The sequence below is a fragment of the Balaenoptera borealis genome, assembly GCF_965194805.1.
Source record: "Balaenoptera borealis genome assembly, chromosome: 1".
Classification (NCBI taxonomy): domain Eukaryota; kingdom Metazoa; phylum Chordata; class Mammalia; order Artiodactyla; family Balaenopteridae; genus Balaenoptera; species Balaenoptera borealis.
Window position 1 is genome coordinate 26,030,451 of NC_138860.1, and position 22,592 is coordinate 26,053,042.

Below are 22,592 nucleotides of genomic sequence, written 5' to 3' on the forward strand. Positions count from 1 at the left end.
TCTCATGATCATCTCTTCCTTTATCAGTGCACAGCCAACTGGTCTTCCTCCCTCCAATATTGCTCTCTACAGTTCCTTTTTCCTACATCTAGAATGATATTTCCAAAAATAAAAGTCTGATCATGTCACTCCCTTGTTTTCAACTTCTTCTATGGTTTTCCATTGCTCTTGGGTTAATTTGTAAGGCAAATTAGCTGGCTTCTCTTTACCTTTCCAGCTGTATCTATTGACCCTCTTTCCCCTCCACCTTTGTAATTCAGCCAAATTGAATTACTTTCAGGTCCATAAGTGGTCCATGCTTTTCCTTGCCTCTGGCTTTTGCCTGTATTGTTCTTTTGGTCCGTCTCCTCCCCTACCTTATACCCTCTGCCTGGCTAATTGCTATCATACAATATCCTTCACATTTCACCTTACAGGTCTCTTCTTCCAGCAGCCTTCCTGTACCTCCTTACATGGGTTAAGTGCTCCTCTTAGGTGCTTCCTGTATTTTTACCGTCATAGCACACTTTGCATTATATTGGTATTTTCCATTCCTTTATCCATGTCTTCTACCATACTGTGAACTTTATGAGGAACTATGTCTGTTTTACTATTGGCGGAGTTCTTTTTTTTTTAATTAAAAACCTTTTTTTTTTAATTGAAGTATAGTTGATTTACAGTGTTGTATTAGTTTCTGGTGTAAAGCAAGTGACTCAGATGTGTGTATATATATATATATATATATTTTTTTTTCTTTTTCATATTCTTTTCCAATGTAGGTTATTACAAGATACTGAATATAGTTCCCTGTGCCAAACAGTAGCACCTTGTTGTTTATCTATTTTATATATCTGTCCCTCCCCCCCTTTCCCCTTTGGTAACCATAAGTTTTTTTCTATGTCTGTGAGTCTGTTTCTGTTTTGTAAATAAGTTCATTTATTTGTAATAAGTTCATATTGTAGAATCCACATATAAGTGATATATTTGTCTTTCTCTGTCTGACTTCACGTAACATATATATATTTTAAATTTTATTTATTCTTTTTTTTTTTTTTTGGCTGCATTGGGTCTTCGTTGCTGTGCATGGGCTTTCTCTAGTTGCGGCTAGCGGGGGCTACTCTTCATTGCGGTGCGCAGGCTTCTCATCGTGGTGGCTTCTCTTGTTGCAGTTGCAGAGCATGGGCCATAGGTGCACGGGCTTCAGTAGTTGCAGAGTGTGGGCTCAGTAGTTGTGGCTTGTGGGCTGTAGAGCACAGGCTCAGTAGTTGTGCACGGGCTTAGTTGCTCCACAGCATGTGGGATCTTCCTGGACCAGGGCTCGAACCCATGTCCCCTGCATTGGCAGGCGGATTCTTAACCACTGCGCCACCAGGGAAGCCCCGGACTTACTTCACTTAGTATGATAATCTCTAGGTCCATCCATGTCACTGCAAATGGCATTATTTCTGTCTTTTTTATGGCTGAGTAGTATTCCATTACGTGTGTGTGTGTGTGTGTGTGTGTGTGTGTGTGTGTGTGTGTGTGTGTGTATGCCACATCTTCTTTATCCATTCATCTGTCCAGAGATATTTAGGTTGCTTCCATGTCTTGGCGGTTGTAAATAGTGCTGCTCTGAGCATTGGGGTGCATGTGTCTTTTTTGAATTAGAGTTTTCTCTTGATATATGCCCAGGAGTGGGATTACTAGATCATATGGTAACTCTATTTTTAGTTTTTTAAGGAACCTCCACACTGTTTTCCATAGTAAATGTAAATTGGCTGCACCAATTTAGATTCCCACCAACAGTGTAGGAGGGTTGCCTTTTCTCCACATCCTCTCCTGCATTTATTATTTTAGACTTTTTAATGATGGCCATTCTGACCAGTGTGAGATGATACCTCATTTGTAGTTTTGATTTGCATTTCTCTAATAGTTAACAAAGTTGAGCATCTTTTCATGTGTTGGTCATCTGTATGTCTTCTTTGGAGTACTGTCTGTTTAGGTCTTCTGTCCATTTTTTGATTTAGTTGTTTGTTTTTTTGATATTGAGTTGTATGAGCTGTTTGTATGATTTGGAAGTTAAGCCCTTGTTGGTCACATCATTTGCACATATTTTGTCCCAGTCCGTAGGTTGTCTTTTTCTTTTGTTTGTTGTTTCCTTTGCTGTGCAAAAGCTTATAAGTTTGATTAGGTCCCATTTGTTTATTTTTGCTTTTATTGCCTTGGGAGACTGACCTAAGAAAACATTGCTATGATTTATGTCAGAGAATGTTCTGCCTATGTTCTCTTCTAGGAGTTTTATGGTATCCTGTCATATATTTAAGTCTTTAAGCCATTTTGAGTTTATTTTTGTGTATGGTGCGAGGGTGTGTTCTAACTTCATTGATTTATGTGTGGCTGTCCAGCTTTCCCAACACCACCTTCTTTGTCAAAGATTAATTGACCATAGGTGTGGGTTTATTTCTGGGCTCTATATTCTATTGCATTGATCCATATGTCTGTTTTTGTGCCAGTACCATGTTGTTTTGATTACTGTAGCTTTGTAGTGTTGTCTGAAGTCTGGGAAGGTTATGCCTCCAGCTTTGTTCTTTTTCCTCAGGATTGCTTTGGCAATTCTGGGTCTTTTATGATTCCATATAAATTTTAGGATTATTTGTTCTAGTTCTGTGAAAAGTATCATGGGTAATTTGATAGGGATCACTTTAAATTTGTAGATTGCTTTGGGTATTATGGCCATTTTCACTATATTCTTCCAATACAAGAGTATGGGATATCTTTCCATTTCTTTGAATCATCTTTAATTTCCTTTATCAGTGTTTTATAGTTCTCAGCATATGTCTTTCACCTACTTAGGTTTATTTCTAAGTATTTTATTTTATTTTTGTTGTGATTTTAAAAGGGATTTTGTTTTTACCTTTCCCTTTCTAATAGTTAATTGTTAGTATAGAGAAATGCAACAGATTTCTGTATGTTAATCTTGTATCTTGCTACCTTGCTGAATTCGTTTATCAGTTCTAGAAGTTTTTCTGTGGCGTCATTAGGGTTTTCTATATATAGTATCATGTCATCTGCGTATAGTGACAATTTTGTCTCTTCCCTTCCAATTTGGATACATTTTATTTATTTTTCTTGTTCAATTGCTGTGGCTAGGACTTCCAATACTGTGTTGTATAGAAATGGTGAGAGTGGGCATCTTTGTCTTGTTCCAGATTTTAGTGGGAAGGCTGTCAGCTTTTCACCTCTGAGTATTATTTTGGCTGTGGGTTTGTCATAAATAGCTTTTTATTATATTGAGATATGTTCCCTCTATACTGACTTTGGTAAGAATTTTTATCATGAATGGATGTTGAATTTTATCAAATGCTTTTTCTGCATCTATTGAGATGATCATGTGGTTTTTGACCACTCTTTTGCTGATGTGGTGTATCGCATTGATTGATTTGCATATGTTGAACCATCCTTGTGACCCTGGGATGAATCCAACTTGGTCATGGTATATGATCTTTTTGTTATTGGATTTGGTTTGCTAATATTTTGTTGAGAATTTTTGTATCTGTATTCATCAGAGATATTGGCCTGTAATTTCTTTTTTGGTAGTTTCTTTGTCTGGTTTTGGTATCAGGGTGATGGTGGCCTCATAGAAAGACTTTGGGAGTGTTCCCTCTTCTCCAGTCTTTTGGAAGAATTTGAGAAGGATTGGTATAAGTTCTTCTTTCTGTCTTTGGTAGAATTCCCCAGTGAAGCCATCTGGTCCTGGACTTTTGTTTGCAGGGAGTTTTTTGTTTTTGTTTTTAATTACAATTCTATGTCACTTCTAGTGACTGATCTGTTCAAATTATCTGTTTCTTGATTCAGTTTTGGTGGGCTGTATGTTTCTAGAAACTTGTCCATTTCTTCTAGGTTGTCTAATGTTTTGACATATAATTGTTCTTAGTATTCTCTTATGGTTTTTTTTGTATTTCTGTGGTATTGGTTTTTATTTCTCCTCTTTCATTTCTTATTTTGTTTATTTGGGTCCTCTCTCTTCTTCTTGGTGAGCCTGGCCAGAGGTTTGTTGATTTTATTTACCCTTTCAAGAAACCAGCTCTTGGTTTTATTGATTTTTTTCTATTGTTGTTTTAAATCTCTTTTATTTATTTCCTCTGTGATCTTTATTATTTCCTTCCTTCTTCTGACTTTAGGTTTTGTTTGTTGTTCTTTTTCAAATTCTTTTAGGTGGTAAGTTAGGTTGTTTATTTGAGATTTTTCTTATTTTTTGAGGAAGGCCTGTGTTGCTATGATCTTCCCTCTTAGGACTGCTTTTGCTGCATCCCATAGGTTTTGTATGGTTGTGTTTTCATTGTCATTTGTTTCAAGGTATTTTTAAATTTCCACTTTGAGTTCATCATTAACATATTGGTTTTTTAGCAGCATGTTGTCTAGTCTCCATGTAATTGTTTCTTTCTTGTTTCTTTTTCTGCAGTTGATTTCTAGTTTCATGCAGTTGTGGTTAGAAAAGATGCTTGAAATAATTTTTATCCTCTTAAATTTATTGAGTCTTGTTTTGTGTCCTAGTATGTGGTCTATCCTAGAGAATGTTCCATGTGCAGTTGAAAAGAAATGTGTATTCTGGGTTTCTTTTTTTTTTTGGGGATGTAATGTCCTGAAAATATCAATTAACTCTAACTGTTCTTTGTGTCATTTAGGATCTCTGTTGCCTCATTGGTTTTCTCTCTGGAAGATCTGTCCATTGTTGTCAGTGGGGTGTTAAAGTCTCCCATAATTATTGTATTCCTGTCAGTTTCTCCCTTTATGTATGAAAATCTCCCATAATTGGGCTTCCCTGGTGGCGCAGTGGTTGGGAGTCTGCCTGCTAATGCAGGGGACGCGGGTTCGAGCCCTGGTCTGGGAAGATCCCACATGCCGCGGAGCAACTGGGCCCGTGAGCCACAATTGCTGAGCCTGCGCGTCTGGGGCCTGTGCTCCGCAACGGGAGAGGCCACGACGGTGAGAGGCCCGCGCACCGCGATGAAGAGTGGCCCCCGCTTGCCACAGCTGGAGAAAGCCCTCGCACAGAAAAAGCGAAGACCCAACACAGCCAAAAATAAAATAAATAAATAAATAAATAAATTAGTTAATGGGTTAATAAAAAAATAAAATAAAATAAAGTCTTTAAAAAAAAAAAAATTGTTAGACCTGCCGGAAGAATCTGACAAAATCTACATTTAAAAAAAAAAAAAAAAAAAAAAAAACTCCCATAATTGTTGTATTCCTGTCAGTTTCTCCCCTTATGTATGTTAGTATTTGTTTGATGTATTTAGGTGCTCCTGTATTGGGTGCATATATGTTAATGAGTGTAATAGCCCCTTCTTGTATTGATGCTTTTATCACTATATAGTGTCCTTTTTTATCTTTCTTTATGGGCTTTGTTTTAAAGTCTATTTTGAATGCTATGAGTATTGCTACCCTGGCTTTCTTGTTATTTCCATTTGCATGAAATATCTTTTTCCATCCCCTTTTTTAAAAAAATATTTATTTATTTATTTGGTTGCACCGGTCTTAGTTGCGGCTGGCAGGCTCCTTAGTTGCGACTCCAGGGCTCCTTAGTTGCAGCTCACTGGCTCCTTAGTTGCGGCACACGGGCTCCTTCGTTGTGGCAGGTGAGCTCCTTAGTTGCGGCTTGTGGCCTCCTTAGTTATGGCTCACCAGCTCCTTAGTTGCAGTGCATGGGCTCCTTAGTTGTGGCATGCAGTCTCCTTAGTTGTGGCATACGAACTCTTGGTTGCGGCATGCTTGTAGGATCTAGTTCCCTGACTAGGGATCAAACCTGGGCCCCCTGCACTGTGAGTGTGGAGTCTTATCCACTGTGCCAACAGGGAAGTCCCCCCTTACTTTCAATCTGTGTGTGTCCTTTGCCCTAAAGTGGGTTTCTTGTAGGCAGCATATTGTAGCCTCTTGTTTTTATTACCCAACCTGCCACTCTCTGTCCTTTGATTGGAGCATTTAGTCCATTGACATTTAAGGTAATTATTGATTGATATGTATCTATTGCCATTTTAAACCTTGTTTTCCAGTTGACTTTGTATTTCATCTTTGTTCCTTTCTTTTTGTTTTTCCTTTTGAGGTTTGATAGTTTTCTTTTGTATTATTCTTGAGTTCTCTTCTTTTTGGCTTTTGTGGGTCTGTTGGCGGAATTGACCTCTGTCCTTTGCACACCTGGAGTTGCGGCCCTGGACCTCACTCCAGACCTTTTAGGCTGTCTCCATGAAGCCAACCCCAGACCTCTCCCTGGGTCTGTTTGCTGAAGCCCAAGTTTCAGCACCCAGGCCCTGTGTGCCCAAGCAGCCATGCTTCTCTGGCTGGAGAGTGCAGGGTGGTGGCATGGACTGTCTGTGCTGGTCTCTCTGTGTTCTGCCTGCTGCATACTGGCTGCTGCACTCTCCTCTGAGCCTCTGAAGCTCCCTGTCTGTCCTGGCTGATCTTCCAGCCAGTGAAGGGTGTTCCCAAGGTGAGGTAGCCTTTCCTCTTTCATGGCTCCCTCACGGGATATAGGTCCTGTCCCAATTCCTTTTTTTTTTTTTTTTCGTCCTACCTGGTTATGTGGTGATCTTTCTTGCTGCTTTGGTTGTATGAGATCTTCTGCCAGCATTCAGTAGGTATTCTGTGAGAATTGTTCCACATTAGATGTATTTTTTTTTTTTTTTTACTTTATTTTTGGCTGTGTTGGGTCTCCATTGCTGCATGCGGGCTTTCTCTAGTTGCGGCGAGCGGGGGCTACTCTTCGTTGCAGTGTGCAGGCTTCTCATTGCGGTGGCTTCTCTTGTTGTGGAGCATGGCCTCTAGGTGCGTGGGCTTCAGTAGTTGTGGCACGTGGGCTCAGTAGTTGTGGCTCGTGGGCTCTAGAGCACAGGCTCAGTAGTTGTGGCACATGGGCTTAGTTGCTCTGTGGCATGTGGAATCTTCCCAGACCAGGGCTTGAACCCGTGTCCCCTGCATTGGCAGGTGGATTCTTAACCACTGTGCCACCAGGGAAGTCCCTAGATGTATTTTTGATGTGTTTGTGGGAGGACGTGAGCTCCATGTCCTTCTATCCTGCCATCTTGATCTCTCTCTAGAATAGAGTTCTTAGTTCTTAGTGCAGCGACTGGCATAGTACCTACTCAGTAAATATTTGAATAAAGAAATGAGTAAAATATTGACAGGGGTGTAGATTATTATCTACAATAATAATCTACAATAAATTAAATTTAATCAATAAATTTAATCAATAAGTGTTTAGTAAATGCCCCTATATGCTAAGAACTATGTGAGATATTAGGCAGGATATAAGAAAAGGGAAAATCAAGTGCCAGACCTCATCAATGAGCCTATGTTGCAGTTGTAAAAACAAATGAAATGACTAGAAAACAAATGATAGACTATCATTAATGTTAATTCTTGTGGTACAGATGATAAGCACAGTTCAGGAATCTGGGTGATTACTGGATATTGGAGTAGTCATAGATGTGTATGTTAGAGAAGGAGGCCCTAATCCAACTGGGGAAGAATAATAACCAAATTAGTGAGAAATAATCATTGATTAGTTTAAAATGACTCCTAATACCTTCATTACAATTGGAGTTATATGGAAATACTAATTAACCCTAGAAACAATGCTTTTCACAATGTAGTTCCTTGATAAATACTTATAGGTTGATTGAAGTGGAAAATGTGTGAAATTTAAATAATTTCATCTTTTTTATGATAAGTCCTCATGATTATCAGGCAGCTAGAGTGTTATTTAATGAAGTGGTTAGAGTTGGTGATTGTAATAAAAAACATGACTTAGTCAACTTAATAACCCTCCTATAATTTTGGCAAGGACTTAATGATCCTTACATTTAAATCATTTTCAGCTAAAAAAGGTTCTGGGATGTTTAAAGCATGCAGGGCACAGGAACTGAGAAACGAAGACAGATATGCAGTTGTCTTTAAGCTGAGCAGTGTCCCTGGTGCATAATAAAGCATCTGAACTCACTTATCTCATGGGGAAAAAAAACATGCTATAATGAAAGGATATGCTTGTTACTTGAAATTATCCTTTGTGTACGTTCATTTCCTGTGAAGACCAGCATATGACTAACTTCTTTGCACATAAAGAACTAAGTTCTTTAGATTTTGATGTCTCTTTCCCCATTATGTTCCTTTATATATTTTTATTAGAGTTTGTCATTTACATTAAATAGGTCTGCTTTCTGCTACTACTTCTGTGTTTGGTCACTGCCTTCTTTTGCCAACTCTACATTGCTTGTGTAGGTGTATTTATTTCAACAAATTTTGCTGGGCATTGTTACAGTTGTGTGCTCAGTATGGGTACTTGTGGGGTCATGGGGATGGATGAATTAGTCTGGGGAGACTCAGAGTGAGAAGAGATGAGGAGTGGTGACTGAGCCTAAGGGAACATTATATGGTTAAAGGGTAGCAGAAGAAGAGAGCCAGCAAGAGACAGAAAGATAATAAGGAGATGGTCATAGATGCCAGGAGAAGGTAGAGTTTCAAGGAGGGGGAATGGTTCACAGTGTGTAAATCCTTGAGAGAAGTCAAGTAACAAGAGAATAAAAGACTGACTTCTGGGGGCATATTAGATTGGGTGGGAGTCAAGTTTGGTACAGATACAGGTGATGTCTGGAGGCAGAGGGGAGATATTTTGGGAATTCATGCTGCCTTCCTTTCTTGGCGTCAGGAGGCAAGCAGGTAGGATTAGAGCCGCACAATTTAAGGGATGGAAAAGTTTACCAAATAAGAGTGCCTTGCTTCTGTGGAAGTGATACTGGAGAGGTTGCAGTGCAAATAAGCCACCATTCATTAGGCTGTTATTCATGAGTAGTTTTAGTGAGTGATTGGATCACTCTCTTCCTACTTCCCTTCAGTTTGGGAAGTAAGTCTCAAGTATCAATCATTTGACCTATAAATATTTTAATATATAACCCTAAGCTATATGACTCTTTGAAAGAGTACTCAAAATCTTGTCATAATAAATAATTAACAGTAATTCTTTAATATTGCTAAACATTCTTTCAGTGTTTAAACTTCTCCAATTGTGTCATTTTTTGTTTGTTTAAATCAGGATCCAAATAAGGAAGACATTGTAATGGATTGACATTGGATTTTTAAAACTTTTTAAATTTAGGTGACTAGTGGGAAGCAGCCGCATAGCACAGGGAGATCAGCTTGGTGCTTGATCAGCTTGGTGCACCTAGAGGGGTGGGATTGGGAGGGTGGGAGGGAGACCCAAGAGGGAGGGAATATGGGGATATATGTATATGTATAGCTGATTCACTTTGCTATACAGCAGAAACTAACACAACGTTGTAAAGCAATTATACTCCAATAAAGATGTTAAAAAAATTTAGGTGAAATGTACAGAACATAAAATTAACCATTTTAAAGTGAACGATTCAGTGGCATTTAGTACTTTAACGGTGTTGTGCAACCATCCCCTCTTGATATTGGTTCTTAATTCTGTTGATTCATTCTGTATCTTTTTCTTTTCCTTGCAGTTTATTCTTCGAGGAAATGGGGTTTTTTTTGCCTCTAGGGTTTCCCCAAATCTGTTTTTTTTTTCTGATTGTATACCCAAACTGTCATTTAATATGTTCTTCTTTCCCTGTAAATTATAAATTGATAGTTGGATAAAGACTTGATCACTGTTTTGCAAGAATATTTCAGAGGAGGTTTTGTGTTCTGACAGGCGCCACATAATGTCTGTGAAAAGGGGGAACTTTGGACAGGCTTTTCTGTATAGATATCTTAGAGTGGGCTTCATCTGTTGTCTTCATTATAGTCTGAACATCTGATAAGTCTTGATATTGCCTTGTAGTTGAAAAGGCATCATTTTTGGAGAATTGTACCACTCCCCATCTTACATCTGCCAAGGCTAAACCCAGTGCTACCCTAGGGAGACCTAGGGAGCTGCCCCCCAGGTCTTATGCCCGTACTACTGGGAGTAGCCCCTAGTGTACAATCCCCATCCATCTTTCTCTTTCTCATGCTCCATTATATTCAGTCCACTAGCACAATCTGCTGGTTTTACCTCTCAAAGATATTGAATCCACATACTTTTCTCTATCTTCACTGGTTACCCTCATTCAAGTCACAGTATCTTTTGCCACAGTAACTCTAATAGCTTCCTGGTTCTCTGCTTACATTCTTGCCTTTTCTTAACCACTTTTCTGTAGCTGTCCAGCTTTTTTTTTTATGTTGAAATAACATAAAATTTGTCATTTTAACCATTTTTGTGTATAATTCCATGGCATTAATTACATTCACAATATTGTGCAACCATCACCATTGTTTATTTCCAATACTGTTTTAATCATATTGGACTGAAGCTCTGTAACCACTAAGTAGTAACTCTCCACTCCCCCTTCCCCAGCCCCTGGTAACCTCTAATCTAATTTCTGTCTCTATGGATTTGCCTCTTCTAGATATTTCATGTAAGTGGAATCATATAATATGTGGTCTTTTATGACTGGCTTCGTTCACTTAGCATAATGTTTTCCAGGTTCATCCATGTGGTAGCATATATCAACTTCATTCCTTTTTATGGCTGAATAATATTTATTGTATGTATAGATTTCATTTTGATTATCCATTAATCTGTTGATGGACACTTGCATTGTTCCTACCTGTTGGCTCTTGTAAATAATGCTGCCGTGAACATTCATAATACAAGTTTGTGTGTGGACATTTTCATTTTTCTTGGGTATATGTGTAGGACTGGAATTTCTGAATCATGTATGTTTAATCATTTGAAGAATTGCCAGATTGTATTCCAAAGTGGCTGTGCCATTTTACATTCTTACCAGCATATGTGAGGATTCTGATTTCTCCACATCCTTGCCAGCATTTGTAATCTGTGTTTGATTGTAGCCATCATAGTGGGTTAGAAGTGTATTTCCTTGTGGTTTTGATTTTGCACTTCCCTGATGGCTAATGTTTCCCTTATTCTTGAAATACCTAATTCTCTTGACTTGCACATAATACCACACTTTCTTGGTTTCCCTCTTATCTCACTATCTACTTCTTAGTCTCTTTTGTTGATTCTGCCTCTTCTGCCTGCCCATGAAATATGGAGTACCTCAGGTACAATCTTGGGTCTTCTTGTCTTTCTGCACTCTTTTCTTAGGTAATTTCATCCAGTTTCATGCATTTAAATACCTTCTATAGCAGAGGCGACCCTTCCAGGCCTTCATTTTCCTTGGCTTTTAGGTATGATATAATGAGACTCCCTTAAGGTGGTCACCAAGTGACTGACCAAATTAGAATCTGTGGTTCTAAAATTGTGAGCATGGTAAAATTTGCTCATGGTATTCTAAGTGTTAGTTTGAACTTTAGATGAGTGTGTATATGGTGTAGGGGGATAGAGAGGGAAGCTTTTGGACACATTTGTTGGCCGCTGGAAATTCTGAGCATTTTTCTGGAGCATCTGGGAATTTGCTCACCTGCTAAGACCTCCTCACTGTACAGAAGAGCTGTTTCTCATCTGACCAAAAGAGGCTCAAGGAGTCAGTGTCATAGGTGACTGACAGGTTGCAGAGATGGTGGCCTACTTTCCTCCCTTCTGTGTGGCCTTTACTGGTTAGTGAGATTGTGGGGCATTTCTTCTAACCAGGAACCTCACTTTCTTCTCCTTTTGGGATAAGGACAGGTGGGAGTCAATAATAAGTAAGATTGTATATTTAATCTGCAAGTGTTCCTTGTCATTCTGTGATACTGAAGGTAAAGAATCTGAGACAGATCTGTTACCAAGTTTATACCCTAGTGATAACCCTTGACTGTCTCTTAAAACATTGCCTGTAAATTGATGACTCTCAAATGTATTTTTCCAGTCCCAACCTTTACCCTGATCTCCAGGAGACTACCCTACAGTGCAATGAAATCCCAGAATGACTGCTTATAGCATGCATTTGGTTCAAATTAGAAGAGAAGGCCATTAGTTTTTTTAATCTAAGCTATAAATGGAATGAGTAAAAAGTGCACACACACGCACACAAAACATAAAGGAAAACAAATTCCAAAGGGGGAAATAGTGCAATAAATTGCGATCTAAATATGAGTCAAATTAAAACCTGGTGTGCTTTGGAGCAACTGGTAGTAGGCAGAAAGGATATTGTATTTAATTGTGACACTAGGAACATTCTTTTTCTAGTAGCAATAGGGTCATGACATTACAACCATAGAGAATGAAATGTAATCTTAATGTATTATTTGCCCGTTTGTTGAGCAACGTTCTTTATTGGTTTTCGCCTTTAGAGTCATCCTTTAGACCAGTGGTCTTCAAAGTTGGGTCCCTGGGCCAGCAGCATCGGCATCCCCTGGGAACTTGTTAGAAATGCAAAGACTCAGGCCATACCCCAGACCTGTAGAATCAGAAACTCACCACGTGAAGTCCATCAGTCTTGTGTGTTTAACAAGTTCTCCAGGTGACTGTGATTCACATGGCAGTTTAAGAACCACTGCTACAGTCAATGCATGGAAGACTCATTTAATTATGGCTATATAATGGAATGTGAGTTTTAAATCTTAACAATGTGAAAAAAAAAAAAGCAGAGCTGAGAGAAGATGGGAAGAGATGTAGAAGAATGGATATAGGTTCTGATAGTCTTGTTTTGAAGGAGGAGTCAGAATATTTTGTATTCGATAGAACAGAAAATGAGATTGGAAGTATATCTTAAAAGTAACCAACAAAAGAACTAAAATTAGTGATATACATTGAGAGGAAGAGAGCGGGGTGTTTATGAGAAGTGTAAGTTGACTAAAGCATCATATCCTAACAGATGTATCTCATGGATAACTATAGTTGATAAAGGAAGAAATAGTGGTAAAAGTGAATTATTTAGAAAAGTGAGAGTAACTCCAAGAAAACTCCTAAAATGAAATGGTTAAATACGATTGCTTTTTGGGAACAGGAGAAGGGAGCCCTTTGTACTCTTTGATTTTTTAACCATATGCTGTATATTACTGTGATTAAAAATCCACTCATTAAATTGCAGAAAGGGCTGCCTGTCACTGTTCTGGGTTCTTTTTCATACGGTTGAAGGCCTCTGATTCTTGTAATTACATATGGCACTTCTCTATGAGTGCTAGGTGAGTGGGTTTGTAGAAACATGGTGTGTGTGTTTTACTGAGGCTCTTGTGGCTTGTGCTGGGTAATTAACCTTTAGTTTATATTCTTCCCATATTTTTATTACTTAAAGAGCATCAGGAATCATTGGAAAACTAAAATCAGGTATTTTGGTTCAGTGCTTATATAGTTTTTATAGAATCATCCATAGCATAAGACTTCATAAGTAACAAATTGTTTAAGTTTTTATTTCCCAAGAGTGGTCTGAATGTCCTCCACTTTCTATATTTGAATTGGGCTTCCTGCTAATTAGATTTTAAAGGCTAATGAGATTAAGAGATAAATTTGGTGCCTGTGCAGTTCTTAACCTAGTTGACTTTATGAGCTGTCTTCCTACACTTTTATAGAACTTCTTTTTTATCCAAATGTAATGATCTATTTATAGATAAGAGATAAAGTGTTTTAATCTTACTCAGGGGATCCCTGATGAGCCCCAAATGAAATCCAAGTGAAACAGTAAGCTGAGCACCAGTGCATAATTGCTGTGCTAGCTGAAGCTTTAATCCTCTTATAAAGTATTTGTCTATGCTTTATATCACATTGAGTTTTAGATCTTTTCCATTGGAAGGTATATTTTATTATTTTGCTAATTATGGTGAAATCAAAGACAAAGTGTAAATGCATTCTTATTTTTAAAATATGTTTTAAAATTGGCTAAACCACTTAAAAAGCTTTATTTTGGAATAATTTTAAAATTACAGAAAAGTGAAGGAATAGTACAGAGAACTCTCACATGTCCTTTACCCACCCAAATTCAGCAAATTGTAACGTTTTGCTACATTAGTTTTATCATGTCTCTTATTTTACTCTATCTACACACACACACACTATTTTTTCTAAACCATTTGAGAAGACTGCGTACATAATGGCCCTTTACTTAATACTTTAGTGTGTGTTTCCTAAGAACAAGGATATTCTCTTACATCACCACTATACACTTAGTAAAATCAAGGAAATTTAACATTCATACAATACTTGTATCTGTAGTCCGTATTTCCAATTTTGTCAGTTGTTCCAATAATTTCTTTGTTGCATTTTTTTCCTTCTGATCCAAGATCCAGTCTAGAATTGCATGTTACATGTGGTTGTTATGACTCTTTAGTCTTCTTTGATCTGGAATAGTTCTTCAGCCTTTCTGAGTCTTTCATGACATTAATATTTTTACGATGTTAGTATTTTTGAATAATGCAAGATGGCTGTTTTATAGGGTGTTCCTAAAATAAGGTTTGTCTGGTGTTTCCTCATGATAAGACTTGGCTTTTTCACGCCCAGTCAGAGCACTACATAAATTATGGTGTGTCCTTCTCAGGGTGTCACATCAGGAGGCACACAATGTCCATGTGCTGCTCATTGGTGAAATTTTGATCAGCTGGTCAAGGTACTGCCTGGGCTGAGCAGTTACTATTTTTCCCCTTGTAACTAGTAAGCCAGTCTGTGGGGAAGACACTTTGAGACCATACAAACATCTATTCCTCATTGTTTTCTTTTCTCCATATATTTAGCATCTCTTTATGATTGGTTCTTGCCTGAACCAAAATTTACTGTGATGGTTGTAAAATAATGATTTTCTAATTCCTTCACTCCCTCCACATTTATAAGTGTTTATTCTCTTCAAAGAAGAGTGCCCCCTTCTCAGTTATTTATCTTTTTATATCAGTGTGGACTCTTACTGATAAGTTAAAAAAGTAAAAAACCTATTTTATTCAATGGGTTATGTATGATCGATTATTGTTCTGTTTGTTTTTTTAATAAATTTATTTTATTATTATTTTTGGCTGCGTTGGGTCTTTGTTGCTGGGTGCGGGCTTTCTCTAGTTGTGGCGAGCGGAAGCTACTCTTCATTGCCGTGCACGGGCTTCTCATTGCAGTGGCTTCTCTTGTTACAGAGCACAGGCTCTAGGTGTGTGGGCTTCAGTAGTTGTGGCGTGTGGGCTTCAGTAGTTGTGGCACGTGGGCTCAGTAGTTGTGGCTCACAGGCTCTAGAGCTCCGGCTCAGTAGTTGTGGCGCACGGGCTTAGTTGCTCCCCAGCATGTGGGATCTTCCCAGACCAGGGCTCGAACCCATGGCCCCTGCATTGGCAGGCAGATTCTTAACCACTGTGCCACCAGGGAAGCCCTGTTCTGTTTGTTTTGATGCTGAAATTATCATAGATTTAACTGTGGGGCCCCTTCAAGCTGGCTCCTGTATTTTTGATCTTCCTCCATATTTTTTGGAACACTTACTCTGCAACAACAAAATGTTTTAGGTTTGTCTAGTATCTTCCCTCCGCAGTCTGGAATCAGCCGTTTTTATGAATTCCTTTAGCTTCTTTCTTAAAAAAATTATTTTAATTTTAAAAATTTTATTGAAGTATAGTTGATTTACAGTGTGTTAATTTCTGCTGTACAGCAAAGTGATTCAGTTACACTTACATATATATTCTTTTTCATATTCTTTTCCATTGTGGTTGATCACAGGATACTGAATATAGTTCCCTGTGCTGTACAGTAGGACCTTGTTGTTTATCCATTCTATATATAATAGTTTGCACCTGTCCTTTAGCTTCTTTTGATATACTAACACCCAATCTTAGACTATGAGATAGTGAAATTTAACAATATTTTAGGGCTTTTTCCAACCAAGGGAAATTGTGGGAAGAGGAAAAAGACCTGGATTAAAGAAGTAGTTGGTAAGACTGCACCTGTTTGGGAGGTGTGTTTGATAGGTGGTGGTGGTGATGGTGGAGAGCAGATGGCCAGTAGCAGAGGCCCCTCCAGTGGGTGGCCAAAGAGACTGGCTAAATATGGCAATACTCCTGCTTCTCCATGGTATGGACTTGTCATGCTGGGATTCCAGAAGTTCCCCTTTGCTCTAGTGATGGACTGTGGAGGTACTGAATGGGCCATTGGGTAGGCAGTGACCTGGGTTTAGGATGAAAAGGCTGCCATGTGTCGTGACTTAATGAACAAAGGCAGATGACTGTGCTTGTGGACCTTGGTACTGTGTGATAGCACAGTGTCCCAAAAAAGCCATCTGGCAGCGATAAGGGTTGGAGAGAGGGATTAAATAAGTACAAAGAAGTACCACAAGGGAATTTGGGGGATGATGGAACTGTTCTCTGTATCTATGCATTTATGAAAAATTAGAGAACTGTATGTCAAAATAGTGAATTTAACAGTATGTAAAATTTTTAAAAAGGCGTATTGGGTGTTTTTTGTCAAGGTAAAGAGGAGCCATCCTACAGTATATGAAAACTCTAGTTTGTCAAATGTTGTGTATTTCTTGGCCTAAATAATGGAATGATACCAACTTCCCAGTGTTTTAGTGTTAGATGTCCTTTCAATATTTCTTCCAAACTCCTGAATTTCTTTCATTAATTTATGTTTTATTATCAGCACTGAATCTCTGTGCCATAGGAGGAGTTATTAGTAGTGTATTTGGCACAGTTCCAGAAGTAGATGCTATCATATTTCATTCATCTACAGAGTGAGGGTAGTGTAGAGTTCCTACAAATGCATTACTTACCAGGTTTGTGAATTAGTCCATTTTTCCTGAAACAATTCACATTGTTAGATAGAGGATCCAAATGATTTGGTAGGATACCATCTCCTGCCATATCCATTGGGTTTGATGAGACAGATTTTGACAAGAATCCATCAGTTGGTATTAGGGCATTTCCCCTCCCCCAGCTGTTTTGATATATAATTGACAAATTGTGAAAGTTTAAGGTGTACAATGTTATGACACATGTATATATTGCAAAATGTATACCACAGTAAGGTTACTTAACATATCCTTCACCTCACATAATTACTATTTTTTTGGTTGTTGTTGAGGGTAGTTTTCCATCTTCTCCTTATTACCATCGTGAAGGATAGTAGCGTCTGGAAAGCAAAAATAAGAGATTTAGCTGAGAGCCTTTCATTTCATTTAATTTATCCCTGCATTTTGTGCTTCTCACTTTCGAGGAATTTGTTTCCTAAAGGAAGAAGATATACCAAATGACAATCTCAAATCCCTCAAATCAAGCTAAAAAAAGATTATATAACAAAACCGTCGTCTTTCTTTGCTGTAACGTACAGGACCAAATAAGACCTTACTTACAATAAATAAACATTCACAGATACCTGGGGGAAAAAAAAAAAAAGGGCCACACAGGACCATTTGTACCTCAGTGGTCACCAATTTAGTGGTAAGTCCAGATTAACCATAACCAATGGGCTGGAAAAACTGAGAATCTGGTGGACTGCTTCCTCAACCACCATCCTAAAGCCACACAAACTTTTGTTTAGCCAGACATCATCTGGGAGAGGAGGGGCTAATCCCCCCATGTGGGTGCTAGAGCCCATTTTCCAGCCGTCTTGAAATTTATACTATTGAGTGTCATTTCTCTTTCATATTGTTAACCTTTCTCTCTATACAGACTCATTCCTATCAGCACTTAAACATGTTACATTGTCTTCCATCAAAAAATAAAACGGCACCCCTCTACCTTAGCCTCTTGTCTCTTAAGGCTACCTAGTGCATTATCTTCTCTTTTCCACGAGCAAATGTCTCCAAAACTTTATTTACAATCAAAGACTCCACTTCAGTTTCCTATGTAGGTTCTCCCTTCCACTAGCATCTAAAGATTAGATTTTAGACCTTTTCAGTGCCTGTTCCTAGGGCATCTTTTCAGTCCACATTCTTCCATTTCCTCTGGTGATCTCAGGTATTGTTGCAATTAATTATATACTAGTGGTTCCCCAAATTATAATTTCAGTGTAAAGAGTCCTCTCTTTTGAGAGATCTTTATATTCAGCTGTGTGCTTGATATTTCTTCTTGGATATCTCAGAGGTGCTTGGAATTGAACATGTTTAAAATACTGTATTCTCAGCCTTCCTTCTTAAATCTTCTTCTCCCACTTTGTTTATTTCAGTGATTGTTACCACCATTTTGCCCTTGTGATGCCTTGGGAGACATCTCTGACATTTTCTCTCCCTCTCTCTGCCCCATAAGTCTGATAACCAGTGAATCCTATTGATTTTAGCAATGAAATATTTCTTTTCTTAACTTTAAAATTTTTTGGAAATATTTCTTAAATATATGTTTATCTCAGCATCTCCACTATCCTCACCCTAGTCAAAACCATCATACCGTCATGCCGCAACCCCTCACGTAAACTGCTATGATCGTTTCCTAATTTGTCACCTTGTACCCATTTTTATTCCCCCTCTAGCTATTGTTCTTTTTTTTTTTTAAAATTATTTATTTATTTATTTATTTTTGGCTGTGTTGGGTCTTCGTTTCTGTGTGAGGGCTTTCTCTAGTTGCGGCAAGTGGGGGCCACTCTTCATCGCAGTGCGCGGGCCTCTCATCATCGCGGCCTCTCGTTGCGGAGCACAGGCTCCAGACGCGCAGGCTCAGTAATTGTGGCTCACGGGCCTAGTTGCTCCGCGGCATGTGGGATCTTCCCAGACCAGGGCTCGAACCCATGTCCCCTGCATTGGCAGGCAGATTCTCAACCACTGCGCCACCAGGGAAACCCTAGCTATTGTTCTTAATTTACGGTTTAAAATCCTTATGTGCCTACGTGCCCCTCCCTGCCTCATCTTGAACCACTTCTTAACCTTTTCCTTTTCTTTCTTCTCATTCCAATCAGTCAAGTCCAGCTGTTTTTTACTGTCTATATTACTGAGTTTTTCTTGAATTCTCCTTCTTTCCGTGCCTACTACCACTGTCATACTTTACGCCTCCCTTATTTCACTTGAATGCCATCCTGCCACAGCCTCTTAAAGGTGGTTTTGCTGCATCCTGATTTCTTATTCACCAGTCCATCCTCTGTTAGCCACCAGGATAGGCTATCTGAAGTTTCTTTGGATCCTGATTCCTTGTAACATCAAGTCCAAACTCCTTAGTGTGTTTCTGTAGCCCTGCAGTTCTGATCCTTCCCTCAACTCTGGGCTCATCTGATTGTCTCTGTCCTGAACCTGTTTCAGCTAGACCGGGTTGCCTGAAGGCGATTCTGTTGTGTTCCTCCACACGCAGCAGGCTGATTCTTCTCTCTAGGGCTGTACTCAAAATGCCAGGCTTCCCACATCTACACACACACACACACACACACACCCCTCACCTGGGTACCTTCTACCCTTTGTTTTAGATTCACCTGCTGCATGGAAGCCTTCCTTGCTCTCTCTGCCACCTCACACTGCATTAGGTACCCTCCTCTGTTGCACTTTCCAAATTAAATTACAGTTAGGCTTATGTGTTTGCTGCTTTTCTAAACAGTGAGTACCTTCATCTTTATGTCCCTAGAATTAGGCAGACATGCAGTTAATTTAGAATAAATAAGAATGAATGCATGAACATGGGTGTTCTGTGAGCTGAGAAGTATGTGCCACAGCAAAAATCAAATAATGGCAGTGCTTTTCTCTGTGTCAGAAAAAAATACGTTTGTGTGGACATTTTCTCAATTGTAGTTTTTTTTACACACATTTTTCTTAACTTTCAGTTACATACTTCTCCCTAACAAAATGAATGAATAAATAGCAAGTATGTTTTTGGAAAAACATGGAAATAGACTGCTATGCTTTGTATGATAGGTTTTTGTTTTTCTAGAGACACATGCTTGTGACATGATCACTTTCTGCCGTTAAAATTGTCCTAAGTTTTTATGATGAATTTTTAAAAAATTTTTTTGAAGTATAATTGATTTACAATGTTGTGTTGGTTTATGCTGTACAGGAAAGTGACTCAGTTATACATATAGGTATATTTTTTCATATTTTCCATTATGATTTATCACAGGATATTGAACATAGTTCACTGTGCTATACAGTAGGACCTTGTAGTTTATCCATCCTATACATATATAAAATATTTTGTATCTGATAATCCCAAACTCCCAGTCCTTTCCTCCTCTACCCCTCCTCCCCCTTGGCAACCATAAGTCTGTTCTCTGTGTCTGTGAGTCTGTTTCTGTTTTGTAGATATGTTCATTTGTGTCGTATTTTAGATTCCACATTTAAGTGATATCATATGGTATTTGTCTTTCTCTTTCTGACTTCGCTTAGTATGATAATCTCTAGGTCCATCCATGTTACTGCAAGTGACATTATTTCATTCTTTTAATGGCTAATATTCCATTGTGTGTGTGTGTGTGTGTGTGTGTGTGTGTGTGTGTGTGTATATGTACACACATGTATCTTTTCGAATTATTGTTTTGTCTGGGTATATGCCCAGGAGTGGGATTACTGGATCATATGGCAACTCGCATTTTTAGTTTTTTAAGGAACCTCCATACTGTTCTCCATAGTAGCTGCACCAATTTACATTCCCACCAACAGTGTAGGAAGGTTCCCTTTCTCCACACCCTCTCCAGCATTTGTTGTTTGTAGACTTTTCAATGATGGCCATTCTGACTGATGTGAGGTGGTACCTTATTGTAGTTTTGATTTGCATTTCTCTAATAATTAGCGATGCTGAGTATCTTTTTATGTGCCTATTGGCCATCTGTGTGTCTTCTTTGGAGAACTGTCTATTTAGGTCTTCTGTCCATTTTTCGATTAGGCTGTTTGTTTTTTAATTGTATGAGTTGTTTGTATATTTTAGAAATTAAGCCCTGTTGGTTGTATCATTTGCAAATATTTTCTCTCATTTGTAGGTTGTCTTTTCATTTTGTTTATAGTTTCCTTTGCTGTGCAAAAGCTTTTAAGTTTGATTAGGTCCCATTTGTTTATTTTTGCTTTTATTTCTATTGCCTTGGGAGACTGACTATGATGAATTTGAACATATCAATATTTCATGACATTCCACAATATTTATGGTGTTCTGTATAATTCCTGGAGCAGCATGTACTGTGTGTTTAGGAAAGATTCTTGTAAACTAATCAAGGGTATCATAACTTCTGCTATCTGATAAAGATTGGTAGTCTTTAAATTAGAGAATAAACTAAAGACTACTAATTCTAATGTTTGAATTCATTTTCCTTGAAATGAAATCAGATTCTTAGCCTCAAGTCACTTGGAAGATACATGAAATACCAGAATACGCCCAAGTCTTATTTGATGTATTCTTCTTACATTCTCTTCAATTAACGTTTTTCAGACGTTACCTTAGACAATTTAGAGTCATCGTAGGCCTTTAATAATATTTGAACTCCGTTATCTTCTGCCTCATGGTCTTCTTTTTCCAGGGTAACCTGTCATCTCTTGTAGCTCAGTAGTTGCCCTGATGATGATTGGGGTTTCACCCAGTCAGCATTCATTGTAAGTATGGCAGAAACTTGCTAAATTTATACTTAGCTAATTAAGAGTTTATAATATTCTGACATGCTGATTTGAACTTTCTTTGTACTGTTTAAGGCAAAGAGAAAAGGATTTGCTTAGCTAATTAAAACTAAACAAGGAGGAATGTTTAATGTACTTGAGGCAAACCAATAACTGTTTTCAAGCATGTAAAATCAACACAAACTAAGGATATGCCAATTAAAATGATTTTTTATTAATTTAAGCACTAATGGATTCTCTAGGGCACAACTTCTATCTGGTATTTGTTGACGTTATTAGGAAATACAGATTCACTGGTATTTTTCAAACTCTTTGTTCATGACTCAGTAAGAAATACATATTATATAGCTATCCCTTACAAACACACATGTAGCTGAAAGAAAAGTTATAGAAAACGATATTTAACCTTACCACTTATCTCTATTTTTATCTTCACATATGTCAAAATTTTAAAAAGTGCTTCCTGGGACCAACTAAATTGATTTTACAAATTGATCAAGACTCACATTTTGACAGAATTACTCCACTAGATTATGAATTTGAGTGCAGGGACCATGGCGTCCTCATCTTTCTGTTGCCAGGTCCTAGCAGTGCCTGGCATGAAGTAGGTGCTCATTAGTTGCTAATTGAATGCATTGGTGGTTGGAAAGATGAGTAAGAAATGAAATAGGAGTTATAAAAGGAGTAGTTGTTTTTGGCAATGAAGTTTTTGGATGTAATCAAGGCAGCAGAGGCAAAGCACTTGTGGTTTTAATGTTTGGTGTAAGATTTCTTGTTTTCAGGTAACAAGAACCAGTTCGAGCTAGCTTAAGCAAAGACAAATATATTAAAAGGATTCAGGGTGTCTCACAGAACTGAAGGGCAGGGGTGCATCTCTGCCTTCAGGGAGGCATGAAATTAGGGACTGGGGAGGGATTGAAACTAGGGTCTGGAAAGGCTTCAAGATCCCAGGCATGTTATCCTGCATTTTTTCACCTCTGCTTCTCTCTGCTTGACTGCTTTGATTTTTGTTTGTTTGTTTGTTTGTTTTACTGCAGAATGGTTTGCTCTGATGCTCCGTCCACATGACAGTTTATGTTCAAAGCTCCTGATTTTATATTTCGGTCAAGCCTTTGTATTGCATATGACTTGTATACGGTAGAATAAATTAGTCTTTCGATACGTATTGTATGATGAATGTTAGTAATCTCAAGTCACTGGTTTTAGATTAGATCTCTTCTAACATCCTGCTCTAAAATTAGT

General features: G+C 38.2%; 1 protein-coding gene across 1 annotated transcript in view; it reads left to right on the forward strand.

Annotated features, from left to right (window-relative positions):
* The window catches only part of SMYD3 (SET and MYND domain containing 3), a 714,015-nt gene that overhangs the window by 43,784 nt on the left and 647,639 nt on the right, over positions 1-22,592 (forward strand). The window lies entirely within an intron of this gene.